We start from the raw sequence: 14,022 nt of genomic DNA, 5'->3' as shown, positions 1-14,022 counted from the left end.
TGGTACAAAACGGTACAGCCCCTGTTGCCGGTACAGACCATTAAAAAACGGTACTGTACCGGCTGAAACGGTATAGTTGGAGGGTATGCAATAGGTGACGGTGCATAAGAAGTAAAGCGACTTCCAATGTGCCCATTTTACATCTGGCTTCGGCACATCCGCTGCCATGCCCGGTCCTCAGACTGCGCTGGTGCTAGCGGACAGTATGGGGACGAATCATTGGTGTAACCTAGCCCATAGCAAAATTTCCAATGGCGCCCCCCCATGTGCAAAATATTTAGCAGTTTATCCATTTAGAACATTTACAATCTGCCTATACTAACCGTTAAAAATATTAAATTAAAATCTTCACATAAAATGGAGGGAGATGTCTGAAGGGGTAAGGGTGACAGGCCAAAATTTGTAATAAAGATCTTACCTGAAGATGTCTCAGATTCTTTTTCTGAAGATGTTGCTGTTCAGGACCTTATTGGACAATATAAACCAAAGTTTATATAAGTAGTTGTTGTCCATAGTTGCCTAAATATAGAAGGAACTACTCAGAGAGCATCAATGTAGAACAAAATGTCACCACAAAATGGCCGCCAGTAGCTGGGCATCCTTTATATAGGGCTGTGACCTGCACTGTGACATCACAATGCATACAGGCAGCAGCTAGAGATGGCTATAGCCACAAAATGGCCGCCAGTAGCTGGGCATCCTTTATATAGGGCTGTGACCTGCACTGTGACATCACAATGCATGCAGGCAGCAGCTAGAGATGGCTGTAGCCACAAAATGGCCGCCAGTAGCTGGGCATCCTTTATATAGGGCTGTGACCTGCACTGTGACATCACAATGCATGCAGGCAGCAGCTAGAGATGGCTATAGCCACAAAATGGCTGCCAGTAGCTGGGCATCCTTTATATAGGGCTGTGACCTGCACTGTGACATCACAATACATGCAGGCAGCAGCTAGAGATGGCTATAGCCACAAAATGGCTGCCAGTAGCGGGGCATCCTTTATATAGGGCTGTGACCTGCACTGTGACATCACAATACATGTAGGCAGCAGCTAGAGATGGCTACAGCCACAAAATGGCCGCCAGTAGCTGGGCATCCTTTATATAGGGCTGTGACCTGCACTGTGACATCACAATGCATGCAGGCAGCAGCTAGAGATGGCTGTAGCCACAAAATGGCCGCCAGTAGCTGGGCATCCTTTATATAGGGCTGTGACCTGCACTGTGACATCACAATGCATGCAGGCAGCAGCTAGAGATGGCTATAGCCACAAAATGGCTGCCAGTAGCTGGGCATCCTTTATATAGGGCTGTGACCTGCACTGTGACATCACAATACATGCAGGCAGCAGCTAGAGATGGCTATAGCCACAAAATGGCTGCCAGTAGCGGGGCACCCTTTATATAGGGCTGTGACCTGCACTGTGACATCACAATACATGTAGGCAGCAGCTAGAGATGGCTATAGCCACAAAATGGCTGCCAGTAGCGGGGCATCCTTTATATAGGGCTGTGACCTGCACTGTGACATCACAATACATGTAGGCAGCAGCTAGAGATGGCTGTAGCTTAGATCAGCTCTGGGCCCAGATACCCTGCAGCAGCTCTCTGGTGAGAATAGAATAGCTGGGGCTCAGGAGATGGCAGGGTAACTTGGTGCAGGGAGAGGGTTGGACCCCAGTGGCGTCCTGGGCCCCAGTGGTAGCCGCACTCTATGCACCTACTATAGTTACGCCATAGGCTAAAGATAGCGTTAGCTACCGATGTCAATATTTGATAAAGCTTGGTATATTTTACATTTTAACAGCTTTTGCGATAGAAAACTTGGGACTGCAGCAGATATGAAATGATACGTATCCACTACATCAGTGTTGGCTAACCTTGACACTCCAGCTGTTGTGGAACTATATATCCCAGCATGCCCTAATAGCAAAACTGTAGCAGTGCATGCTGGGTTATGTAGTTCCTTAACAGCTGGAGTGTCAAGGTTAGCCAACACTGCACTACACCATAAATAATTAGACGATTGAACGATAATGACATTGTAATCGTTCATTAATCGTGCAACGACCAGCTATGCGCGCTCCCGCTGGTCGTTGTCGGCATCTGTCATCGCCTGAACATACTGCCCAACCTGCTGATATCGTCAGATTATGCATGATGAGGGAGGGTGCCCACACGGAGCGACACATCGTTCAGTGTAGGCACATTACCCACTGCACAGTATGATGAACGACAACGATAACAATGTCGTTATCGTTCAGTCGTTCTTTCATCGTGTAGTGGATACACACCTTTAGGAAGTATCTTGTTTTTCTTTTTACAGAATAACATCATTTTTTGTTTTTTTGGTTGTCGCTTTGGCTGGAGCTCAACCCTTATCCTTACAAACAAACAAACAAACAAAACTCCCACACATGCAGTATTTTTATATTTTCAAGTATATTCAATTAAAATACAGACGTGCAATGTCTCTATTAGTGCATAAGTTTGTGCACCTTGCGCAGTCATAAATAGACAATCCCCGAGTGGCCTCGGGAAAGTCCTGTGTTGCATCTGTCATTTTCTCTTTATGTATTTATTTTTATTTTCTAACGCAACCCAAAGATACAGGACTGTGGGGGTGATTCAGCAGAGAACGCAGGAGCTATGGCAGCAGCTGCGATAGCTGTAATAGGGTGATGCAGCAGGGGGCGTCACGCCTCCCGCATGCATTACTGATCCCAGCTGCGTCCAAGGATGCAGCGTGGGATCACCTTGGCTACTATCAGCCGGACACAGAGTGACCATGGGGTCAGGCAGTCCAGCCACCGCAGATCTTTAAGAGGCCAGGAACTCTCCGTCAGCTGATTCTGGCCTCTCCACTCCACCCCCCGACGTAGGCGGCACGCCTCCGCCAGCGCGCACTGCTGAATCAGACCCAATGTGAGCTAACGGAGCACGCAGCTCGCACACATTCACAGAAGGGACCAATTTAGTACAGATACACAGATCCGAAAGCTGGAAACATCGTTGATTGAGAAAGTACCTGGTACAGTGCACAAGTGAGCCAGGCCTATTATTATTTGGGGTTGGGTATGAAATCCCGGCTATCGGGATGCCTCTGGTCAGAATACCCAAACCCCCATCCCACGCAGTGCCTACGCCTAACCTCCCCTCCCCGCATCCTAACTCAACACCCCCTCCCTGGTGCCTAAACCTAACCACCCCCTAGTGACTACGCCTAACCTCCCCCTCCCCGGTGCCTAAACCTAACCACCACCTGTGTGCTTACGCCTAACCTCCCCCTCCCCATACCCTAACTTAACACCCCCTCCCCGGTGCCTAAACCTAACCACCCCCCTAGAGACTACGCCTAACCTCCCCCTCCCCGGTGCCTAAACCTAACCACCACCTGTGTGCTTACGCCTAACCTCCCCCTCCCCATACCCTAACCTAACACCCCCTCCCCGGTGCCTAAACCTAACCACCCCCCTAGAGACTACGCCTAACCTCTCCCTCCCCGGTGCCTAAACCTAACCACCCCCCGTGTGCCTACGCCTAACCTCCCCCTCCCCATACCCTAACCTAACACCTTCTCCCCGGTGCCTAAACCTAACCACCCCCCTGTGTGCCTAAACCCAACCTCCCCCTCCCCGCACCCTAATCCTAAAACTCCCTCCCTGGTGCCTAACCCTCCCCCTAGTGCCTAACACCGCACCCTAACCCTAACCTCTCCCTAACACCCCAATACTTACCTTCAGGATACTGATGCCGGGATGCTGACTACATCCCATTATTAGTGTGGCAAAAAATAGCAAACCTGGTAAACCACTATAAATTATAGTAATGTAACGGTAAAGAGAAGGGAGAAGAGGAGGAGGCCGAGGCTGGGTCCACAACAATCTTTAGCAACACAGAGTAGAACATTCAGGACACATGAGTACCACGAGCACAGTACATGTGCCCATACACTGTATAACTAATCCAAAAGTTCGGAGAAGCCACAAGAGAGACCCCCTTGAGGTGTTGAGCTGTTATAAAGATTAATCAATCACACCAAACCTGGATATGTTACTGGGACTTACTGTGTAGGTAGCCAGATATTTTCGCCATGGTTGCCAAGTGCCAGGTTCCATTCAGGAGCTGCTGGTGGGATGGAGGTTCCGGGCGTTTCGGATGTCTATCAGCAATAGAATTTGTGTGTAGGGTTTATCGCCATGCTTATCCTCTATTCGGCGACCAGGGGGACTTGGAGACAGACACCTTGAGCCCCTCGCCTCCGTTCATCAGAAGCTGCAAATCTTTGCACCCATCATGGACCGCGTCGCCTTCAAATGCAGATTTATATATTTGTTGTAAACGATGGGTACACGTCACTGCGGGGGCTCTTTCGCACATTATGAAACGAGTCCTGGCGCTGATTCAGAGGTGGACGTAATACACGTAGTTGAGTGATTTGTTTTTGCTACTGCTCATGCACAAAAACCCCTAAACAGGGCTGATACTAGTATTAGCGCAAAGTCAGCGGCGTCACTAACCTTAGTGACACCCAGTGCGCACGCAAGGTGACCTCCTACAGACGTGACTAAGCAGTTGGTGCAGCATGTTACTCAGGTGCCGGATTCAGCAAGGAACGCAATGGTGCGTTCGCACGCACTCGGCCGAGATGCAGGAGATGTAGCAAAGACTGCGGAAGGGTCAGGTCAACCACTAATTGTGCGTATGGGTCCGATGGGTCTCGATGTTTCCGCTGTCTTGCCAGGTATAGAGGACGCAAGTAAAGGGAAGTGGGTGGGATTATGTAGTGCTGAGCATTTGCTTATTCTGCTGCGATTGGCGTGCGTATGCATTCATTAGCATATTCTCGCATTGGCCGATTGCGTGTGTCCGCATCCGTGCGTTCCTTGCTGAATCAGGCCCTTGGTGAGAGGGGCTAGGTCACTGGGTATCAACGCCAAATAAACGTGTACTAAAATAATAATCCCTAATGTGTCACGTAGTTTGAAGAGTTACAATTTTGCAGATATAATCTTCAGAAGAAATGTATCCTAAACATTCCGAGCTGTAACGTATCCATTTATAGGAAAAAGAAAAATTGTTAGAGGAATTTATTTTTACAGTCAGACTGTTGAAGAGACCTTTATCTCACTGCACAATACTTTTGTCTTTTGCAAAGATGTTTTTTCTGGACGTTTTTGACCCACGTCTACTCTGAAGTATAATTGGAGGAGTCTGACATTAATGTTGGGTCTCTGCCACCTGGAGAAAAGTAACACTAGAGCGAGCGGACATTTTGGACAAAATACCATATTTGTTAAAAATTCCGACCTGTTCCCAAACGCGATCTTCAAGGCATCTTAGCAGTCCAGGTTTTCAGGATATCCATACTTAAGCACGGGTGACTTAATTTGTACCTCAGTCAGTTTTAAGGATATCCATGCACAAGCATGGATATCCTTAAAACCTGGATTGTTAGGGTGTCTTGAGGACCGAGTTTGGGAACCTCTGTTTCAGTGTTTTTACTGGTGTTAGTATTGATACAGATGGATACAGGGATTTGGTTGCTTGGATATTGCTCTAATGCAATACTTTAAAGGCACCTATCGAGACCTAACAAGCTCTGCTTTACCCCTGCTCCCTACATCACTGCTCCCTACATCAGAGCAGCCCTGCTCCCTACATCAGAGCTCCCCTGCTTCTTGCATCAGAGCTCCCCTGCTCCCTACATCAAAACTCCCCTGCTCCCTACATCAAAGCTCCCCTGCTCCCTACATCAGTGCTCCCCTGCTCCCTATATCAGTGCTTCCTACGTCAGAGCTCCCCTGCTCCCTACATCTGAGCTCCCCTGCTCCCTACATCTGAGCTCCCCTGCTCCCTCCGTCAGAGCTCCCCTGCTCCCTACGTCAGAGCTCCCCTGCTCCCTACATCTGAGCTCCCCTGCTCCCTCCGTCAGAGCTCCCCTGCTCCCTACGTCAGAGCTCCCCTGTTCTCAGAGCTCCCCTGCTCCCTACCTCAGAGCTCCCCTGCTCCCTACCTCAGAGCTCCCCTGCTCCCTACCTCAGAGCTCCCCTGCTCCCTACCTCAGAGCTCCCCTGTTCTCAGAGCTCCCCTGCTCCCGATGTCAGAGCTCCCCTGCTCCCGATGTCAGAGCTCCCCTGCTCCCGATGTCAGAGCTCCCCTGCTCCCGATGTCAGAGCTCCCCTGCTCCCGATGTCAGAGCTCCCCTGCTCCCGATGTCAGAGCTCCCCTGCTCCCGATGTCAGAGCTCCCCTGCTCCCGATGTCAGAGCTCCCCTGCTCCCGATGTCAGAGCTCCCCTGCTCCCGATGTCAGAGCTCCCCTGCTCCCGATGTCAGAGCTCCCCTGCTCCCGATGTCAGAGCTCCCCTGCTCCCGATGTCAGAGCTCCCCTGCTCCCGATGTCAGAGCTCCCCTGCTCCCGATGTCAGAGCTCCCCTGCTCCCGATGTCAGAGCTCCCCTGCTCCCGATGTCAGAGCTCCCCTGCTCCCGATGTCAGAGCTCCCCTGCTCCCGATGTCAGAGCTCCCCTGCTCCCGATGTCAGAGCTCCCCTGCTCCCGATGTCAGAGCTCCCCTGCTCCCGATGTCAGAGCTCCCCTGCTCCCGATGTCAGAGCTCCCCTGCTCCCGATGTCAGAGCTCCCCTGCTCCCGATGTCAGAGCTCCCCTGCTTCTTACGTCAGAGCTCCCCTGCTTCTTACGTCAGAGCTCCCCTGCTCCCTACGTCAGAGCTCCCCTGCTCCCTACGTCAGAGCTCCCCTGCTCCCGACGTCAGAGCTCCCCTGCTCCCGACGTCAGAGCTCCCCTGCTCCCGACGTCAGAGCTCCCCTGCTCCCGACGTCAGAGCTCCCCTGCTCCCGACGTCAGAGCTCCCCTGCTCCCTACGTCAGAGCTCCCCTGCTCCCTACGTCAGAGATCCCCTGCTCCCTACATCAGAGATCCCCTGCTCCCTACGTCAGTGCTTTTTACCAGTGTACTAAAATATCTGTGAATACGGAAAAACACTGTGTTTGAATGATGATGTTTTTCTGAACTTTCTCGTCTCATTAATCAGCCAGAAGTGATACATAGAGGCACCTTGGATTATTGCCCTCCTGTAAGTGCCTGTTTTAATTCCATTTCTTGGTCAGGTCTGCGGGTGTTGTAACGAGAGTAGTTGTTTCCTGGTGTATATTGGTTTCTTTAGCATACTTTGCTAGTGAGACACATATAACACAGGCCCTCATTCAGAGCCGTTCGCTATTTGCGGTCGTTCGTTCAAAAACAAGGGGTGGCTATTCAAATGATCCGTTCGCAAATTGCAGTCTGTTCACACCTCTAAGTCTGAACGAGCGAGCAAAACATACGCTCGTTTATTTGTTAAAAACGCCCCCTGGCCGCTCGCACCATACGTCATGTCCGCTATTTATTAGATTAATCGAGTACATCGAGCAGCGTATGAACTGCTCGCTATTCTTGTGGTTGGTGTTTGCTACCACAAATTTGCGAGCAGTTCTGGCTATAAAATAACCCAGTGACGTGGTCAATGACGCTGCTGTATTAATTATGCACACCCATAATACGCCCGTTTTGACCTTTAAGCACGCCTGCGTTCGGATCTCCACTCCCCATTTTCAAGCACCTTCCCCTGTTACCACCCACATACGCCTCATTCTGTCACTCAAAATAGCAGGCACTCGCTATATAGCGTACAAACGATTTTTGGCCGCACTGACTGGTTCGCGCATGCGTACTAAAAACCGTACGCATGCGCAGATGTGCAAACATCGCTCGGAACGAGCGTACTGCCGCTAACGAGCGGCTCTGAATGAGGGCCACTATGCGATGCTGTCTCCAGGGCGACTGTCTCATGTTTATTTACAAGCGTACACTATTTACGTAATTGTACATTACAGGGCGCTGCCACTCAGTTTGTTAACAGTGGGTAATATTATCCACAGATGGTTATCAAGTGAGATTCATTTCAAGACTTTTCCTTTCTCTTCCCACCGAGACTTTGAAAGAAAACCTCAGAAGGAGAAATGAGGCCAGAATAACAGCAATGGAACCTTTCCGGACAAGCCAAGTCCTGTGCACAGCTAGCTCGTATTTAGATTAACCTCATCACTGCTTCCCTCTGACACTGATCTAGATACATGCACATCCTCTAGTGTTTATCCCTCTCGTGGCTATGCTCTGTGGTCCTGACACTGATCTAGATACATGTACATCCTCTAGTGTTTATGCCTCTCGTGGCTATGCTCTGTGGTCCTGACACTGTTCTAGATACATGCACATCCTCTAGGGTTTATCCCTCTCGTGGCTATGCTCTGTGGTCCTGACACTGATCTAGATACATGCACATCCTCTAGGGTTTATCCGGCTTGTGGCTATGCTCTGTGGTACTGACACTGATCTAGATACATGTACATCCTCTAGTGTTTATCCCTCTCGTGGCTATGCTCTGTGGTCCTGACACTGTTCTAGATACATGCACATCCTCTAGGGTTTATCCCTCACGTGGCTATGCTCTGTGGTCCTGACACTGATCTAGATACATGCACATCCTCTAGGGTTTATCCCTCACGTGGCTATGCTCTGTGGTCCTGACACTGATCTAGATACATCCTCTAGGGTTTATCCCTCACGTGGCTATGCTCTGTGGTCCTGACACTGATCTAGATACATGCACATCCTCTAGTCTTTATCCCTCTCATGGCTATGCTCTGTGGTACTGACACTGATCTAGATACATGTACAACCTCTAGTGTTTATCCCTCTCGTGGCTATGCTCTGTGGTCCTGACACTGATCTAGATACATGCACATCCTCTAGTGTTTATCCGGCTTGTGGCTATGCTCTGTGGTACTGACACTGATCTAGATACATGCACATCCTCTAGTCTTTATCCCTCTCGTGGCTATGCTCTGTGGTACTGACACTGATCTAGATACATGTACAACCTCTAGTGTTTATCCCTCTCGTGGCTATGCTCTGTGGTCCTGACACTGATCTAGATACATCCTGTAGTGTTTATCCCTCACCTGGCTATTCTCTGTGGTACTGACACTGATCTAGATACATCCTGTAGTGTTTATCCCTTACCTGCCTATTTTCTATGGTACTGACACTGATCTAGATACATCCTGTAGTGTTTATCCCTCTCATGGCTATGCTCTGTGGTCCTGACACTGATCTAGATACATGCGCATCCTCTAGTGTTTATCCCTCTCGTGGCTATGCTCTGTGGTCCTGACACTGATCTAGATACATCCTGTAGTGTTTATCCCTTACCTGCCTATTCTCTATGGTCCTGACACTGATCTAGATACATGCACATCCTCTAGTGTTTATCCGGCTTGTGGCTATGCTCTGTGGTACTGACACTGATCTAGATACATGCACATCCTCTAGTGTTTATCTTTCTCGTGGCTATGCTCCATGTTGCTGACACTGATCTAGATACATGCACATCCTCTAGTGTTTATCCGTCTTGTGGCTATGCTCTGTGGTCCTGACACTGATCTAGATACATGCACATCCTCTAGTGTTTATCCCTCTCGTGGCTATGCTCTATGTTGCTGACACTGATCTAGATACATGCACATCTTCTAGTGTTTATCCGTCACGTAGCTATGCTCTGTGGTCCTGACACTGATCTAGATACATGCACATCCTCTAGGGTTTATCCCTCACGTGGCTATTCTCTGTGGTACTGACACTGATCTAGATACATCCTGTAGTGTTTATCCCTCACCTGGCTATGCTCTGTGGTCCTGACACTGATCTAGATACATGCACATCTTCTAGTGTTTATCCCGCTCGTGGCTATGCTTTGTGGTCTGATCTAGATACATGTACATTCTCTAGTGTTTATTCCTTTCGTGGCTATGCTCTATGGTGCTCACACTGATCTAGATACATGCACATCCTCTAGTGTTTATGCCTCTTGTGGCTATGCTCTGTGGTCCTGACACTGATCTAGATACATGTACACCCTGTAATGTTTATCCGTCTTGTGGCTATGCTCTGTGCTCCTGACACTGATCTAGATACATGTATATCTTCTAGTGTTTATCCCTCTCGTGGCTATGCTCTGTGGTGCTGACACTGATCTAGATACATGCACATCCTCTCATGTTTATTCCTCTTGTGGCTATGCTCTGTGGTACTGACACTGATCTAGATACATGTACACCCTCTAGTGTTTATCCGTCTTGTGGCTTTGCTTTGTGGTACTGACACTGATCTAGATACATGTATATCTTCTAGTGTTTATCCCTCTCGTGGCTATGCTCTGTGGTGCTGACACTGATCTAGATACATGTATATTTTCTAGTGTTTATCCCGCTCGTGGCTATGCTTTGTGGTCTGATCTAGATACATGTACATTCTCTAGTGTTTATTCCTTTCGTGGCTATTCTCTATGTTGCTGACACTGATCTAGATACATGCGCATCCTCTAGTGTTTATCCCTCTCGTGACTATGCTCTGTGCTCCTGACACTGTTCTAGATACATGCACATCCTCTAGTGTTTATCCGTCTTGTGGCTATGCTCTGTGGTCCTGACACTGATCTAGATACATGCACATCCTCTAGTGTTTATCTCTCTTGTGGCTATGCTCTGTGGTGCTGACACTGATCTAGATACATGTATATTTTCTAGTGCTTATCCCGCTCGTGGCTATGCTTTGTGGTTTGATCTAGATACATGTACATTCTCTAGTGTTTATTCCTTTCGTGGCTTTGCCCTATGTTGCTGACACTGATCTAGATACATGCACATCCTCTAGTGTTTATCCCTCTTGTGGCTATGCTCTGTGGTCTGATCTAGATACATGTACATCCCCTAGTGTTTATTCCTTTCGTGGCTATGCCCTATGTTGCTGACACTGATCTAGATACATGTACGTCCTCTAGAGTTTATCCCTCTTGTGGCTATGCTCTGTGGTCCGATCTAGATACATGTACATTCTCTAGTGTTTATTCCTTTCGTGGCTTTGCCCTATGTTGCTGACACTGATCTAGATACATGCACATCCTCTAGTGTTTATCCCTCTTGTGGCTATGCTCTGTGGTCTGATCTAGATACATGTACATCCCCTAGTGTTTATTCCTTTCGTGGCTATGCCCTATGTTGCTGACACTGATCTAGATACATGTACGTCCTCTAGAGTTTATCCCTCTTGTGGCTATGCTCTGTGGTCCTGACAATGATCTAGATACATGTACACCCTGTAATGTTTATCCATCTTGTTGCTATACTCTGTGCTCCTGACACTGATCTAGATACATGTACACCCTGTAATGTTTATCCGTCTTGTGGCTATACTCTGTGCTCCTGACACTGATCTAGATACATGTATATCTTCTAGTGTTCATCCCTCTCGTGGCTATGCTCTGTGGTGCTGACACTGATCTAGATACATGCACATCCTCTCATGTTTATCCCTCACCTGGCTATGCTCTGTGGTACTGACACTGATCTAGATACATGTACACCTTCTAGTGTTTATCTGTCTTGTGGCTATGCTCTGTGGTGCTGACACTGAACTAGATACATGTATATTTTCTAGTGTTTATCCCTCTCGTGGCTATGCTTTGTGGTCTGATCTAGATACATGTACATCCCCTAGTGTTTATTCCTTTCATGACTGTGCTCTATGTTGCTGATACTGATCTAGATACATGTACGTCCTCTAGAGTTTATCCCTCTTGTGGCTATGCTCTGTGGTCCTGACAGTGATCTAGATACATGTACTCCCTCTAGTGTTTATCCCTCTCGTAGCTATGCTCTGTGGTGCTGACACTGAACTAGATACATGTATATCTTCTAGTGTTTATCCCTCTCGTGGCTATGCTCTGTGGTGCTGACACTGATCTAGATACATGTATATTTTCTAGTGTTTATCCCGCTCGTGGCTATGCTTTGAGGTCTGATCTAGATACATGTACGTCCTCTAGAGTTTATCCCTCTTGTGGCTATGCTCTGTGGTCCTGACAGTGATCTAGATACATGTACTCCCTCTAGTGTTTATCCCTCTCGTAGCTATGCTCTGTGGTCCTGACACTGATCTAGATACATGTACACCCTGTAATGTTTATCCGTCTTGTGGCTATACTCTGTGCTCCTGACACTGATCTAGATACATGTATATCTTCTAGTGTTCATCCATCTCGTGGCTATGCTCTGTGGTGCTGACACTGATCTAGATACATGCACATCCTCTCATGTTTATCCCTCACCTGGCTATGCTCTGTGGTGCTGACACTGAACTAGATACATGTATATCTTCTAGTGTTTATCCCTCTCGTGGCTATGCTCTGTGGTGCTGACACTGATCTAGATACATGTATATTTTCTAGTGTTTATCCCGCTCGTGGCTATGCTTTGAGGTCTGATCTAGATACATGTACGTCCTCTAGAGTTTATCCCTCTTGTGGCTATGCTCTGTGGTCCTGACAGTGATCTAGATACATGTACACCCTCTAGGGTTTATCCCTCACGTGGCTATGCTCTGTGGTCCTGACACTGATCTAGATACATGCACATCCTCTAGTGTTTATGCCTCTTGTGGCTATGCTCTGTGGTCCTGACAGTGATCTAGATACATGTACTCCCTCTAGTGTTTATCCCTCTCGTAGCTATACTCTGTGCTCCTGACACTGATCTAGATACATGTATATCTTCTAGTGTTCATCCCTCTCGTGGCTATGCTCTGTGGTGCTGACACTGATCTAGATACATGCACATCCTCTCATGTTTATCCCTCACCTGGCTATGCTCTGTGGTCCTGACACTGATCTAGATATATGTATACCCTCTAATGTTTATCCGGCTTGTGGCTATGCTCTGTGATACTGACACTGATCTAGATACATGCACATCCTCTAATGTTTATCATTCTCGTGACTATGTTGTGTGGCATACATACATGTATACCTTCTAGTGTTTATATGTGTTGCGGCTATGCTCTGTGGTACTGACACTGATCTAGATACATGTATACCTTCTAGTGTTTATATGTGTTGCGGCTATGCTCTGTGGTATTGACACTGATCGGAGCAGGCTGGCGGGCATCAGAAGAGAGGGGGCGGGGCCGAACAGAGAAAGGGGGTGGCGGAGACTGAGGTGACACCAATGAAAATGGCATGGACAAAATGAAGGGACCTATAGCCTTATATATTGTTGCACATCTTTTAGATGCAATCTGGCTATTTCTGTAGCTCTCAATGAGGCTTCTGCACCTACAGGTAGCTTGTCTCACTCGTCCCGAGCAAACCGCTCCAGCTTTCTCAGGTGTTGGGTGCCTTCACCAGACTGCATGCTTCTGCTCTTTCCATCGATGTTCAATAGGAATCAGTCCAGGGCTCATAGAGGCCATTTCAGAATAGTCTTTGTTCTTATCCACTCTTGGGAGCTTTTAGCTGTTTGTTCTGGGTCATTATCCTGTTGGAGGACCCATGACCTGCGATAGAGCTTTCTGACTCTGGGCAGTATGTTTCGCTCCAGAATGCCTTGATAGTATTGAGATTTCATTGTGTCCTGCACAGATCCAAGGCACCCCATGCCAGACACAGCGCAGCAGCCCCAAACATACCCGACGCCCTCTCCCTGTGTCACAGTAGGGTATAGTGTTCTCTGCTTTGAAAGCTTTATTGTTCCATCTGTGAACATACAGCCAATGGCCAAAAGTTTTGAGAATGACAGAAGTATTGGTTTTCAAAAAGTTTGCTGCTTCAGTGTTTTTAGACCTTTTTGTCAGATGTTACTATGGTATACTGAGGTAACATTACAGCATTTCATAAGTGTCAGATGTTACTATGGTATACTGAGGTAACATTACAGCATTTCATAAGTGTCAGATGTTACTATAGTATACTGAAGTAACATTACAGCATTACATAAGTGTCAGATGTTACTATGGTATACTGAGGTAACATTACAGCATTTCATAAGTGTCAGATGTTACTATGGTATACTGAGGTAACATTACAGCATTTCATAAGTGTCAGATGTTACTATGGTATACTGAAGTAA

At 47.8% G+C, this 14,022-nt stretch overlaps 1 protein-coding gene across 1 annotated transcript in view; it reads left to right on the top strand.

Moving 5' to 3' along the window:
• SLC9A5 (solute carrier family 9 member A5) overlaps positions 1–14,022 on the top strand; it is a 137,782-nt gene that overhangs the window by 106,965 nt on the left and 16,795 nt on the right. The window lies entirely within an intron of this gene.

The sequence above is a fragment of the Taudactylus pleione genome, unplaced genomic scaffold, assembly GCF_031769625.1.
Source record: "Taudactylus pleione unplaced genomic scaffold, aTauple2 ptg000194l, whole genome shotgun sequence".
NCBI lineage: Eukaryota > Metazoa > Chordata > Amphibia > Anura > Myobatrachidae > Taudactylus > Taudactylus pleione.
This window is presented reverse-complemented; position numbering and strand designations above follow the sequence as displayed.